This window comes from Elaeis guineensis, chromosome 1, assembly GCF_000442705.2.
Source record: "Elaeis guineensis isolate ETL-2024a chromosome 1, EG11, whole genome shotgun sequence".
In the NCBI taxonomy this organism is placed as follows: Eukaryota; Viridiplantae; Streptophyta; class Magnoliopsida; order Arecales; family Arecaceae; genus Elaeis; species Elaeis guineensis.
The window spans coordinates 7,062,432-7,076,889 of record NC_025993.2 but is presented as its reverse complement, the minus strand read 5'-3'; the positions used below and the strand labels follow the sequence as shown (position 1 = coordinate 7,076,889).

Genomic DNA, 14,458 nt, shown 5'->3' with positions numbered 1-14,458 from the left:
TCTCACCTAGACATTGGATCTATCTCCTCCGGTATGGTCTCCCTCTCTCTCTCTTCTTCTTCCTTTCCTTCCTTCAGCCTTGAAGATGTTCCTTCTTCTTTCTCCCTTCATCCCCCTTCAATTGTAAGGTAGAAAAGTGGCTTCTCCCTTCCTACTCTCTCTTCTCTTTCTCGATGTTGGGCAAACGATGGGCATCTTCTTTTCCTCCTTTCCTCTCGGTGGCATCTAGATCCCGATGAAGTTGTCTCGGGTTGATGAGTTGCTTTCTTTCCTTTATACGTACTTCTTCAATGGCAGGAAGCTAAAAGCTTCTCAACTTTGAAATTCAAATATCAAAGGGCATTTTTTGATTGTAGGGAGGCATTTGAATTTCAAATATTGATGGGATTTTGAGGAAAAGTTGAATTTTAATTCAAATGTAATGGGTTGTGGGGGGCTTCTCTTACTCTTCCACACACTTTCTTTTTGTAATCTTTTTTCTTAATAAGTATGGGTGGATTCTTCTCCTCCCTTTTCATTCAAAAAAAAAAAAAAAATGCTCACCTCACTGGATAAACTAAATCCACATAAAGTGCAATAAATAAGAACTTCCACAAGGATTACAATATGCTATATAAAGAAGTAACTAGACATGGCTAGATGACTCAAACTCCTTTTTGAAAGACACATGATTTTGCAACAAGATGCAGTCTTTCTTTCCTTCGGCTTGTGAGCCCTCGAGCATCGGCCATATCTATCTCCTCTCTTGTCATGCCATAAGGCAGTTCCTAATTAAACCGGCGTACGAGGTTCGCCAGTGCAAGCTCTAAAGTAGCAACCGTAAAGTTCATTCCAGGACAAATTCTCCTACCAGCCCCAAATGGTATGAATTGGAAGCCATTTCCTTTGAAATCCATGGTATTACTCATAAATCTCTCAGGTCGTAATTCCTCTGGTGCCTCCCAATACTTTGAGTCTCCTCCAATGGCCCAAGCATTGACGAGTACTCTAGTTTTCTTGGGAACTTCGTAGCCCCATATCTGGCCGTCATCCATGGACTTGCGTGGAAGTAACAATGGAACTGGGGTGGAGCCGGAGGACCTCCTTTACGATAGCTTTTAGGTAGCTCATTTCACTCAATTCCTCCTCTCTGATCAAGCCTTTCCCATTGGCTAATCCTCTCACCTCATATTGCAGTTTCTTCATTCCCTCTCGGTTGCGAACAATCTCTACCATAGCCCATTCCAGGACTGCATATGCTGTTTCAGTTCCAGGCTTCCAGCAGCAAACATATCCTATAAAGAACATATGGATAAAAAAGAATAGCGGATAGTATCAACTTACAAGTAACCACTGGAGTTCCTATTATACTAGAAGAATATTATATCTGTAATTGTGGATGACATTAGGTACTTCTACACCCACTCAAAGTCCATTGGGTTTTCTTTCAGGCCTCCATTTATGCACCCATTTAGCAACGAGGCTGAAGCGGTTTGGGTCCATGAATAATAGTCTAGGCCTATCGGTTCAGTTAACTTGAATGGATCCATGGATAATTTTCTAGACTCACAAAGTCATTGGATCAAGCATAACTCTAACCCAGCCAAATGCATTTGGGTCCCAACTGATTCTGGTCTAAATTTGGGCCTAATATAGGACAAAATATGGTGCACAATTCCAAATATATTTAGAAGAAAATTAATAATAGCTTGAATAATGGATAGAGAATCCAGATAGAGGATCTTTTAAAAAGAAAAATTACATATTAATTTCTGCTATTAATATTTCGACAAGAAAATGGTTTAATCCTAGTTGCACCTTCGACTTACATATAATTAATAGCCTTGGTACCCAACCTACAAGCCTGCAAACCTAAATAGGGCAGTTCGGTAGGCAATAGAGGGTTTAGTATTTAAAGCTATAAATTTTGTTGACTGGATTAGATCAAGTAAGATAACTTGAGTTGGGTTTTTTAACATTGGACTCATCCTTAGACTTGATTAATATCCAAGTTAGGTCTCTTCTAGGTTAAATAGGTTAATATGTGACCAAGAACCAACTCGATTTTCAAACAAGCTATCTTTTTTGACCTAGACCTAATCCATCGACCATAAAAATTGGGTTCTACAGGGTATAACAGGGTCGAAACAAGGACAGATCATGACTTGACCCTGACACATGAGCAACCCGATCAATAGAGAAATTACTAGGTGGATGAGATCCTCTAAATGAATGCACTTAATAATTTCATCCTAAGATGAAGTAAATCTATTTCACGCTAAGTTCACGATGAACCTAATCTACCTAATAATTTCCCCTATTAATGGGCGCTCAATCCTCAATTTGAAGAATTAGCGGTTGTGGTTTTTCTCTGATGGATAGTCAGTAGTCAGTCCAAAGCCCACTAAGGGCAGCCCCTGTTAGTGGGCGACGAGATCGCCGAAAGATAACGTGCCATCACCAAAAAAAGTGTACACAGTCAAGGCCGAGATCAAAGATGAAACTATGGATGAGAGAGAGATGGTGCTGGGCTCTGCTCGATGCCGGAGGAGAAGAACCTACAAAATAAGTTCTGTCGGAGGTGGCTTCGTTGAGGATCCTCCGATGCTCAAGTCAATGCAGTGGTTCGAAAGAGAAGAGTGACAAAATCTCTTGATCGCAAAAATAGTGTGCGCATGCCCTGCTTACTTGGAGAGGCCCGCTTATCCCTATTTATAATAGAAAGTAAGATGAATGATGAGAGGACAGGTGATCATATCGATCATATCCTATCGCATGGTACCGCATGGTGCCACATGAACATCTTTAAATGCTAATGATGAGTGTGCCTTCTACTTGACGCGCTTATGATGGCAGACACTACTGAACATCGGGTATAATTAATGACCCTATGGGTCCATTTAATGAAATCATAGTATCCTATCATGGTGTGCAGTCAGCCGACCAGAGTATGGTGTCGGAGCGACTTGACCTTAATATGACTTGTCAGAATCGTATTATGACCATGTTCGATGGTGCTCAGCTAGTCGGCTGAGATCCGTATTACTGAAGGCGGCATAATGGGACCATCGGATTGCCTTATCCTCGATTGATGTAATCGATGTCTAACTGAGTATGAACTCGATCATGGGTTGAGCACCGCTGGATGTCAGAAGCCGTGGGTGGCATATTAATCTTAGTTAGGCTGGTGCCGATCGGGGGGACTTTAGTCGGTTGGAAATCCATGTCAATCCCCCGGTGTCGGCCTTGCCAATCGGGACTCATCAATCCAAGCTGGGTTAATTGAAGGTGGCTTAGTCGGTGAAGCTTCCTTAGTCGGCTCAGATACGAGAGGGCTGGATAGTCGGCTAAGTGATGGGGATCTACCTCAATACCTGCCCCCCAACTCCTGAGTCTGACTTTATGGATAATCGAACGAATGGAGTTCGTCTTCGGACAGATCCAAGTTGCTTTAATCGACTGCCACTCGATTGTTGCTTCATGGGATAGATCGTCAACTTATCTATTCGTAGGATGTGCGGTGGCTCCATCCCTCCATGGATCATGCAGCAATAAATGCTATGGAGCTCATGGTGATCCTTCGTATTAATGATAGGAGATCGACTAGTAGGGCAATAGTGAGCATGCGTATCCGAGTCGTCTGCATGTCATCGCTCATTGGTCCAATTCGTGATCATGTGGATTGAGCAGACTCGACAAGATCTGAGCGGTGGTGCATCGAACAAGCATCGAATCATCGATCGAGATTGCCGTCACATGTCATGATCTCTGAGTTAGGCATGGTACTTAGTGTCCATCCTAACCATTGAGGAGACCTATAAATAGGGCTTGATCCCCTCCCATATTTGGTTTCATTGTTTTCGCTCTTCCTCAGGTCCATCCTGCTCCCTCTTTAGCAGAGAGTTTGGCTACCGACGAATCATCTCTTCCGATCTCGATCTTCCATCACCGTTGTTGTCCTGGCCGTTGGTCCTCTTTTCTTCCATAGAGGTTTCTTTCTCAATCCTTCTCTCTTCTTTTTTTAATCCTTTCTTGATCTCCCTTGTTATGGTTTCCATTGGTAGAGAGTCTGAAGATGAGAATCTGACCGGTGACCAGAATTCTCAGGCTTTAGACACCCAAAGGGTGATCGAGGAGACTACTTGAGATGAGCTCGATGAGATGTCTTCTCGGTAGGGTCAGTCAGACCCATACGAGTCGGATGAACAACTGACTACCAAGAACACCTATGGATCACTTATAGAGAGGTCCAAGTTGACTGAGTTGGCCATTAACCGACTAGGAGGATATTATCATATCCTTAGTTGGTATCGGTTGATAGCGTCCGATAAAGGAGGCTGGGTTATTCATTCTTCTGATGGCTATATTGCCATCTATGAGGAGTTTCTTCGATCAAGACTCTAATTTCTCCTTCATCCTTTCTTTGCCAATATCCTTGACCTCTATGAGGTCGTTCCAGCTCAACTCGCTCCCAGCTCCATTCGTATTCTAACTTGTTTTATCGTTCTTTGTCATCTTCTTCGGGTTGAGCCCCAAGTTTCTTTGTTTCGGACCATTTTTGTGTTGAAGAAACATCCTCGGAAGCAGGGGTGATGGTTCTTCTATTCCCGACTTTGTCAACAGCTTTTTAAAAAGCTTCCCTCTTCTATTCACGAGTGGAAGAGCAAGTTTTTCTATATATTAACGTCGACCACCCATGGGGCTTCTATTGGACCTGGATGACTCCTAATCTTTCTCCGAATAGAAATGATACAGTCTTGGAAGAAGATCGGAAGATATGCGAAAAGCTGTTTGAGATCCACATCCCCATGCATCACGAGCTGCTCAAGGAGCAGTCCCTTTACGATGCCAGGATCAGTCTGACTAGCCATCTCAGTGGTCTTCTTTCTTATAGACTTTTTTTATAGTTTTTGCTTTACTCGTAGACTGATTCTCTTCTCTTTTTGTTGTATTTATATAGGCATGTGGGTTACGACGGGATCTCTAAAAGAGGTGGTTCGAAAGAAGAGGATCAGGGTGGCATCCAGACTTGGCGATCCATCTCGGCTGCCAAAGAAGCCAAGAGAGGAGACGCCTTCTCGGGTATCAAGAAGTACGTAGCTGCCATCGCTGCTCTGAGCACCATCATCACCACCCCGAGTTCAATCGGAGGATTCATCTCTGCCAGCTTCCACTGAAGTCATCACGATTATAGCTTCTCCCTCGACCAATGATGATATGGTGGTCATCGAAGCGCCGACGAGATCGACGGAAGCGGTCCAAGCCCTTTCGATCCAAGTCAGGTCCAGAGGAAGTCAGACAGCTAGCGAGGAGGCTGTCGACAAGGGTAAGGCACGATGCTTTTTCACTTTACTGTGGACTACAGTCCAGACATGCCTTCTGGGGAGCCAACAATCATGATCGGAATGCACTTTAAAGCCATCGATCAAACACTTCAAGACTGCCAACTTGCTAGGGAGTGGTTATGATTCCTACAGACTGAGAAGTCAGGAAGGTGCGTCCGATCTCAAAAATCCAGTCAGATACTTATATATCGTTGATCGGGGTAAGTATCCAACCTTTTCTTATTCGATTTCTTTCCAAATTATTTTTGGCTGAATAGGTGATTTAGGTATTTTTTTTCTATTTTGCAGATGATCCACGATATTACGGTATTGTCAGAGGGGTTGATCAAGTCTGCTCAGGTCAACCACGATTTGGAGGACCAAGCCCAGACCACTCATGCATGGGCCGAGGTCTCTGATGAGCTCCTTCGAGCTGTCGAAGAGCGAAAGAGAAAGTGCAGAGAAAAGATAACTCTGCTGGAAGTCGAGTTGGTGAATTCGGTGACCCAACAGAGGAAAGAGAAGGAGGAGTTTGAGAAGATGGAGGCCGATTATCGGAAGGAGATGGAGTCAGCCGAAAGCACCCTCACTAAGGAGAAGAAAAGGGTGCAAAGGGCGGAGGAGACTGCCAAGGAGGCCGAGAAGACTGCTATCGAACTTCAAGAAAAATTGACGGCGGTAGAAACTCAGGCCCAAGAAGCTGAAACTCAAGCTTAGAAAGCTGTTTCTTGGGTACTAACCGAGTTTCAAGATTTCAAGGAGTACGAGGATGAGTTCGCTAATGCCGATGTGGATGCGTTCCAGTTTGGGTTTGTGGAATGTAAGAAGCAAGTTCACCATCTCATGCCCAAGGTAGACTTGAGCTCCATACAACCCAACAAAAAATTAGACGAGTCAGACGATGAGGAAGCGAGGCCAAGGAGGACCATCCCCAACCGACTTCTTAAATTTCTTGTGTACTCTTTTCGATTTTCGATCATGTACCTTCTCTTTATTTTCTAACAAACTCCTCCGAAATGAAATGAAATGAAATCTTCTTTTCTTTAATTTGTGAATTATCTAATTTAGTTCTTATGCATGCTTTCCTTCTTCTCTTTCATAGCAATCTTTTTATAAAATTGACTAAGTAATAAAGTCAATAAAAATGCAATGCAGTCAGTTGGAAATGGCAGGCTGACTGAGTCACGATTGAGCTAATAGATTTGATAAAATTTTTTGAGTCTCATAATCGATAATAAAATCAAATAATTGGTAGGAAGTAGCAAACTGAGTAGGTCGTAGCCGAATTAATGAGCTTGAAAAAATTCTCCAAGTTAGGTAGTCGGCTTTTGGAGGCGAACTTCGTCAAAGTGAAGTCATAGTCGTTGATCGTTTGCTGTAGATTGTCCAATGTGCGGGAACTTATGGGAGGTTTTAGGACCAATAGATCCTTGGCTAATCGATGTTAAACCAACTTATCGCAACTTATTTTCGTCGAATCATATGACGGACTGCAGCTCATATGCTTGCGGCCCTTGGACCATTGTGAGTATGGCGGTGGTCGTCGAACCATGTGGCTGCGATAATCGGGCATTAGCCAATTAAAGTGATGGTTTCGTCTTGGTCTCACATTCAATCTAGCACTGTAGCTTTCGATAGGCATACTTACGATTGAGGGATCCATCCATTGTTAAGAACAGGTGCACCACTGGCTTCGTTAGATAGGTATGAGCCAACTAGCACTTTGTCGAGTACAAGCCGACGAGGGAGTGATTGCATCATAGTTTTTTGAAAATTTAGACTTGTAAGACATATAATTTACCGAAAGAAAGACCCCTTTATTCGATGAAGGCATTCTTATTGATAGTACGTCCATAGATTCACGATGTTCCAAGTCCGAGGGATCTCGATGCCATCCAAATTTTCAACTTTGTAGGCCCTTGGTCATAGTACTATCGAGATTCTGTAGGGACCTTCCCAATTTGGAGATAGTTTGCTTGCTCAATGGGTCTAAAAATTTTTGCTCTTCTAAGGACTAAGTCTCCTACTTGGAAGGTTTTTGGCTTGACTTGGGAGTTGTAATATCGCACTACTCTTTGTTGATAGGAGGCTATTCTTAATCGAGCTTGTTCTCAGATTTTTCCAAGCAAATCCAAGTCTGCTCATTTCTTGTCCTAATTGGCTGATTCATCATAGTGTTCCACTCAGGTTAAAGGTAGGCCAATTTTGATTGAAATTATAGCTTCAGTTCCAAACACCAACTTGAATGGAGTCTCTTCGATTTGTGCGGAAATGTGCCATGAACAGTTGCTCGAACTATTCAAAAGAGTTGATGCTTCTCGGCTGCAGGCCCGAGTATCATGCTCAGATGATTTTTCGAAGCGTAATCGATAAGGCAACATAGAGAAGGGCGTCAGACACTCCTTATAGAAGCATGAGGCCTTTGTAGCTCTCAAGATAGTCGAGTAGATCGGTGGAGCCGTCATACGGCTCAATTTGTGGTATTTTGAACTGACTAAAAATTAGCTCGTTGAAAATTTATCTTGAGAACGGTGAACTCGTACTGATGCCGAATTCGTTGGTCGGGTCTTGATTGTTGGTCTAGAGCCACTCCAAACGGTGATCTATTTTCTTCAGTTTTCGATCGTACTTGTCTAACTATTGCTGCTACGTATCAAGATGCTGCAAGTAGCCTGGAGTAGAACCTTCCTCAGAAGAAGAAGATATTGACGGTGATCGCGGCCTCTTCTCCTTGTGTCGAGTTCGTCGAGAGAAACATGGAGACTGACGGTCGTCAAAATTCGACACGCGAGATGCACCACCACTCTAAATGTAGTGGCCGTCAAGCAGGTGGAGAACTCGTTCGATGGGAGTGCCGCATGGAGAGGCAGGTTAGAGATCGTAGTTGGTGGTTGTACTTGGAAGGCGTATCACACAGTGCAACCTCTCCCAGCTGCTGTTGTTGTTGGAGACCTTGAATAGCCTCTGTCAGATTTTTCACCTACTGCATGAGGGCAGCAAACCCAAGATCCGTCGTCACCGATGGTCACGAAGTGCTCGGCTCTCCATGGGTCGTCGAAGGCATGTCATGCTATGATGAGTATCGAACAGAACCAGCAGAAACATTCTGTGCTCTTATCTTGACCATGGAGGTCCTTGAGAGAGAAGATTCTTCTCTGCTCAGTGCACCTCCCTATCTAGTGCACCAAACTGTTGTGATTCTTTTTTTAGTGGGTAGTCGGTAGTCAGTCCGAAGCCTACTAAGGACTGCCACTGTTAGCGAATGGCAGGATCGCTAGAAGATAATATGCTGTCATCGAAAAAAGTGCACACAGTCAAGGTCGAGATCAAGGGCGAAACTATGGATGAGAAAGAGATAGTGCTGGGCTCTGCTCGATGTCGAGGGAGAAGAACATGCAAAATAAGTTCTGTCAAAGATGGCTCCGATGAGGATCCTCCAACGCTTAAGTCAATGTGGTGGTTCGAGAGAAAAGAGTGACAGAATCTCTAGATCGGAAAAATAATGTATGCATGCCCCTCTTACCTAGAGATGTCTCCACTCACCTCTATTTATTGAAAGAGTAAGATGAATGATGAGAGAATAGGTGATCATGTCGATCATGTCCTATTATACATACTACAACAAAACAGATTATTAGCGATGAAAATTTTTTAAATATTAGCGATGAAAATTTTTCATCATAAATAATCCAGTATTTACGATGCAAAGTTGGTTTCATCATAAATACTCAATTATTTACGACATAATATTTTCATCATAAATAATCTATAATTTTTAAATTTTTTAAATTTTTTATTTATTTTTTAAATATTAGCGATGAAAATTTTTCATCGTAAATAATTGAGTCATTTACGATGAAAATAATTTTTCATTATAAATACTTAATTATTTACGATGTATATTTTTATCATAAATAATTTATAATTTTTAAATTTTTAAAATTTTTTATTTATTTTTTAAATATTAGCGATAAAAATTTTTCATCGTAAATAATCATTATTTGTAATTGAAAGAACTTTCCGTCATAAATACTCGATTATTTACAATAAAAAATTTTCATCATAAATAATCTGTAATTTTTAAATTTTTAAAATTTTTTATTTTTTTTAAATATTAGAGATGAAATATTTTCATTGGAAATAATGTTATTTATTTTTTATTTTTTTAAAATATTAGAGATGAAATATTTTCATTGGAAATAATGTTATTTCTGATGAAAAAATATTTTTAATTATAAATACTTAAATTATTTACGATGAAAATATTTTTATCATGAATATTTAAAAATTTAAAATTAAAATAAATATTTTATTATTTATGATAAAAATAATCATCGTAAATAATTATTATTTATGATGAAATTTTTTTTCATCATTAATATAAAAGTATTTATGATGAAAAATTATTTTCATCATGAATATTTTATTATTTACGATAAATTTAACTTTTCATCGTAAATACTTATTATTTACGATAAAAATATTTTCATCGCAAATAATTTCATCGCTCTCTTTTTTTATAGTGTACGGTGCCGCATGGGCATCTTTAAATACTGATGGCGAGCATATCTTCTATTCGATGTGCTTATAGTGGTGGACGCTATTGAGTGTGGGGTATAATTAATGATCTTGAGGGTGCATTTAATGAAATCATAGTATCTCATCACGGTGCGCAGTCAGCCGACCAAAGTATGGTGTCTGAATGACATGATCTTGATGTGGCCTGTTAGAATCGTATGATGGCCATGTTCAGTGGTGCTCAACTAGTCGGCTGAGATCCGCATTGCCGAAGGCGGCAGAGCAGGACTGTCGGATTGCCTTGTCCTCGATTGGCATAGTTTGCCTCTAACCAAGTATGAACTTGATCATGGGCTGAGCGCCATTGGGTGGCATATTAATTTTAGTCAGACTGATGCCGACCAAAGGAGACTTTAGTCAGCTGGAAATCCACGTGAGTCCCCCAATGTCGGCTTTGCCAGTCGGGACTCATCAATCCGAGCCAGATCAATTGAAGGTGGCTTAGTCGGTGAAATTTTCTTAGTCGGCTCAGATACGAGAGGACTGGATAGTCGGCTGAGTAATGGAGATCTACCGCAACATTAGCCATGACAAACTTTGTGAGATATATGTCCATCTCAACATGAGACAAAAGATTGATGCAAACATTAGGCTTATTATTTTCATAAACTTACCACTGGACCCCAAAAGTCAAGCTTTTAAAGTGGTAAGCTAACATAATACCAAAGCTTGAGAATACGAATGCAATGTTGTTGACCGTTGCACAAGGCAAATCAGCAAATAGATGATGAGTCCCTTTGAGGCAAATTATAAAATAATATGGATGAAAGTAAATTGGATAATATCTATACAAATTAGTTTTGGTATTTGAATTTATTCATATATAGATAAAAATTTGAACATCCAACTAATATCCATATTTATTAAAAATAAATATTTGGTTCATATCCGAATATCCAATTCTATTGTAATCCTATTTAATTTTATATAGCATCATAAATTTTTTGAAAAAATAAATGATCATATTAATATATTGTTAATTTAATTTATCATCTATTTAGTAATACCTTTTATATTATGGCCATAAAATTTAATCATCCAACTAATATTTATATCTATATTTTAGATATCTGATTTATAATCTATATCTGTTTAAATGAATATGGATATAAATTTTTGGATTCGATTACTATCTATATCCATATCTATATTTATTAAATAAAATAAATATAAATATATCTATATTCAATCCGTTTTCAACCCTATAAAATACATGCTCATGGTGCAAATTAGGAACATCAGGAGACAGGTGCAGCACAAGTCATTAATAGGATGACCCAAAAAGGTAACTGCCTTGAAAGAGATGGAAGAAACGCGTACTTGGTATCAGGGCATTACCGATAAGATTCCTTTACCTTGCTCTTTGGTGAGCTTGTGTTCAGATTCACTATTGATCACCTCACTTGGTACATCATCCCATCTCTCGAACATCCTTTGGGCCCTCTTGTTCAGCCCAAGTAACACATCCAACCCTGCCAGTGACGGAAAATAGTCCTAGTCTTCAAAGTAAAACAGCCCAGCTATATCTGGCGTTTCGGCTATGACCTCACATACCAAATTACTTCTACCTCCTCCTCTGAAAAATTTCCGTGCTACCACTCTCGAGATCATATCATTCGTAAAGGAGTTCAAGATCTTGCTCAAATCCACTGGAACCAGTGGTGCAGAGGCTTCGGAAATCTTCTCCATCATGAAGGCCACTTCTCTCATGAAACGAAATGAGTGCACTTTTTGGGCACTACGGAGGTGGAGGGTGCAAAGCTTCCTCACGAGTCTCCAATAGTCTTGAGGAGTAAAAGCTCGTTTTGGTTGGAAGAGAAAAATTGGAGAAAAGAGGAAAGAATAAGAGAAAAAATTAATATTTTTTTTAGTTAGGAGTCTTTTCACAAAAGAAAAAAAAAAAAATGAAAAAAAAAAGAAAGAATATAAAACCCCCTCAAACTTGTAATATTTTTCTCCTCCAGATTGAGTGAATTTAGAGAGAAAAGAATTAAAAATTTAATAATTTTTTTATAATTTTTATTTTATCTTTCTAATAATAAAAAATAAAATTAATATTATATTTTAATCATAGAGCTTATTTCAAGCCTCCCATTTGATTGAGGCTTCTATAGATGAAAGAAAAAAAAGAAACTGCTTGAAGCCTCCCATCCAATTGAGAATGCTATGGATGGAAAAAATGGTAGAAGCACTTCTCATGAAAAAAATCAATAAAAATGAAAGGAAAAAATGAAAAAAATTAGAAAGTAAGATATTTTCTCATTTAATTTTTTTTTTATTTTTATTTTTTTTTTAAAGATTTGTGGGAAGGAGAGCACTTGAGAGAGACAAAGAGGTCTTTTGGTTCCGACGGATGGAAAATAGAGAGAAAATTGGTGGAAAACACAAAAAAATCAAAGAAAATAAAAAAAAAAAAGTAAGATCTTTTCTCACTTAGATTTTTTTTTTCACTTTTTTTTTTTTTTCTCTTCTTATTAATATTTTCTTTTCTTCCCCGGTGTAAATAATAAACCCGATTCCAAGGGCCTTCAAAGAAGGCCGACTGGCGATGAGTCCTCATGATCTCCTGGGCGATCTCGGTGGAGGACACGACAAGGGTGGGCACCCGGCCAAGATGGAGAAGCATCTGGGGACCATGCTTCTCTGCAGGGGCTCGGAGAGAACGATGGGGGAGAGCCTAGTTGGAGGAGGTTTCCAATGAGAGGAAACTTGGGTGGAGGTGGGAGCTTGGGCTTTTTGGAGAGGGCTCGTTTGGTGCTAAAAGTTAGTAGGAAGAGAGGAATGAGTAAGAGAACGACGAGCAAGGCGAGGAGCAGTGGTGAAGGAGATATTTTTTGCTAATCAATTAATTTTTTTCTTAGGCACCTCAATTTATGTTATTAGACCCCTTTCTTGTTTCGGTAACATTTCTGGTCATCTCCTTTAATAATTGAACAGTGATGAGTATTGTGGATATATACAGATGATTGTGTTAAGCAAACAGTACTTCTACAAACTCGGACATGGCTCTTTGTCAGGTTCTGAGGAACCTCTTTGCCCTGTATCCCATCTCCACTGGAATAAAACTCTTCCAATAAAAAGGTGCATTCTCAGTAGACGATGATCAGACGGATTTGTTGGTAGATGAGAGTGACTGTTGGATGGTATCTCCTACTCTAGGATATTAGCGATTGATGAGCACTAGCATGATTTTTAGATCACACACATCCATTGGGAGACAAATGGAGCTGTAGATTGAGTTGCTGTTTTTGTAGCTGATTGGATTTGAGAAAAATATGCTGTTGTTCCTGGACCATTCATGCTATGTTTTGCCTTCTGATTTTTTTAAATGTATTCACATCAGATATCAGACTAGTATGGTCCCCCCATCCTATCAAAGAAAAAAGAAGGTGCATTGTATCTGATTATAGTAAGATATTATATCGATTGATGTGAAAAATAATGATAGAGACATCCGAACGGAATGCACATTGGGTTGGGCCAATCTACATCTAGCTTGCCATTAACTAATACTTTTATTATGGACTGGTTTGTGTTTGGATTAGAAATTTTTAGTCCGGCTTTGAATTTACTTGAGCACATCAACCACAGTCCATCAGCTCAATAGTCTGCAATGATTCTACACATATAGAATCTCTTAGAATAAATATTATAAAAAATTCTGAACTTCATATCAAATTTTAATTTGAATCTCAAATTTTAATTCCTCACAATTCAACTCCAAACTTGTAACTCATTTACAATGTAACTCCTTCGTCACTTAAATGTTAAATAATTTGCGGAATAAAGCATGCACCTTCCACGTGGCCTTCCATCATTATAAAACCACTTCATCTCTAGCCATTTCATTGTTCTAATCATTAAATGAACTCCTGCAACCACCTCCTTTAATAACTGAAGAGTGATGAGTATTTTGGATATATGCAGATGATTGCATTAAGCAAGCAGTACTTCTATAAACTCGAACATGGCTCTTTGTCGGGTAGGTGCCTCTTTGCCCTACATCCCATCTCCATCGGAATAAAACTCTTCCAATAAAAAGGTGCATTGTTTGTAGATTATGGTTGGATGGATTTGTCGGCAGATAAGAGTGACTATTGGATGGTATCCCTGCTTCATGATATTTGACATTTGGCGAGCACAAGCATGATTTTTAGGCCACAAACATCTATTGGGAGACAACGGAGCTGTAGATTGAATTGCCCCTTTTGTTGCTGGCTCTTTTGTGATGTTTTATTTTCTGATTTTTTTTTGGATGTATTCACATCAGAATAGTGTGATTCCTCCATCTTATCAAAGAAAAAAAGAAGGTGCATTATATCTAATTATAATAATGATATTACTATATGTTATGTTGATTTATGTGAGAAATAATGATAAAGACATCCGAATAGAATGCACATTAGATTGGGCCAATCTATATCTTGCTTGCTGTTAACTAGTCCTTTTATTATGGGCTAGTTTATATTTAGATTAGAAATTTCTTGTCCAACTTTGAATTTATTTGGGCACATGTAATTCAAAAATAAGTAAGAAGTGTTGGACCTATTTAACATATAAAAATATAATTAATTTTT

The 14,458-nt window shown here is 39.3% G+C and overlaps 1 pseudogene; it reads right to left on the bottom strand.

The window, feature by feature from the left end:
- Positions 1-489: 489 nt before the first annotated feature.
- LOC105037912 (cytochrome P450 71A1-like) lies at positions 490-12,885 on the bottom strand (annotated as a pseudogene).
- Between the last annotated feature and the right edge of the window lie 1,573 nt (positions 12,886-14,458).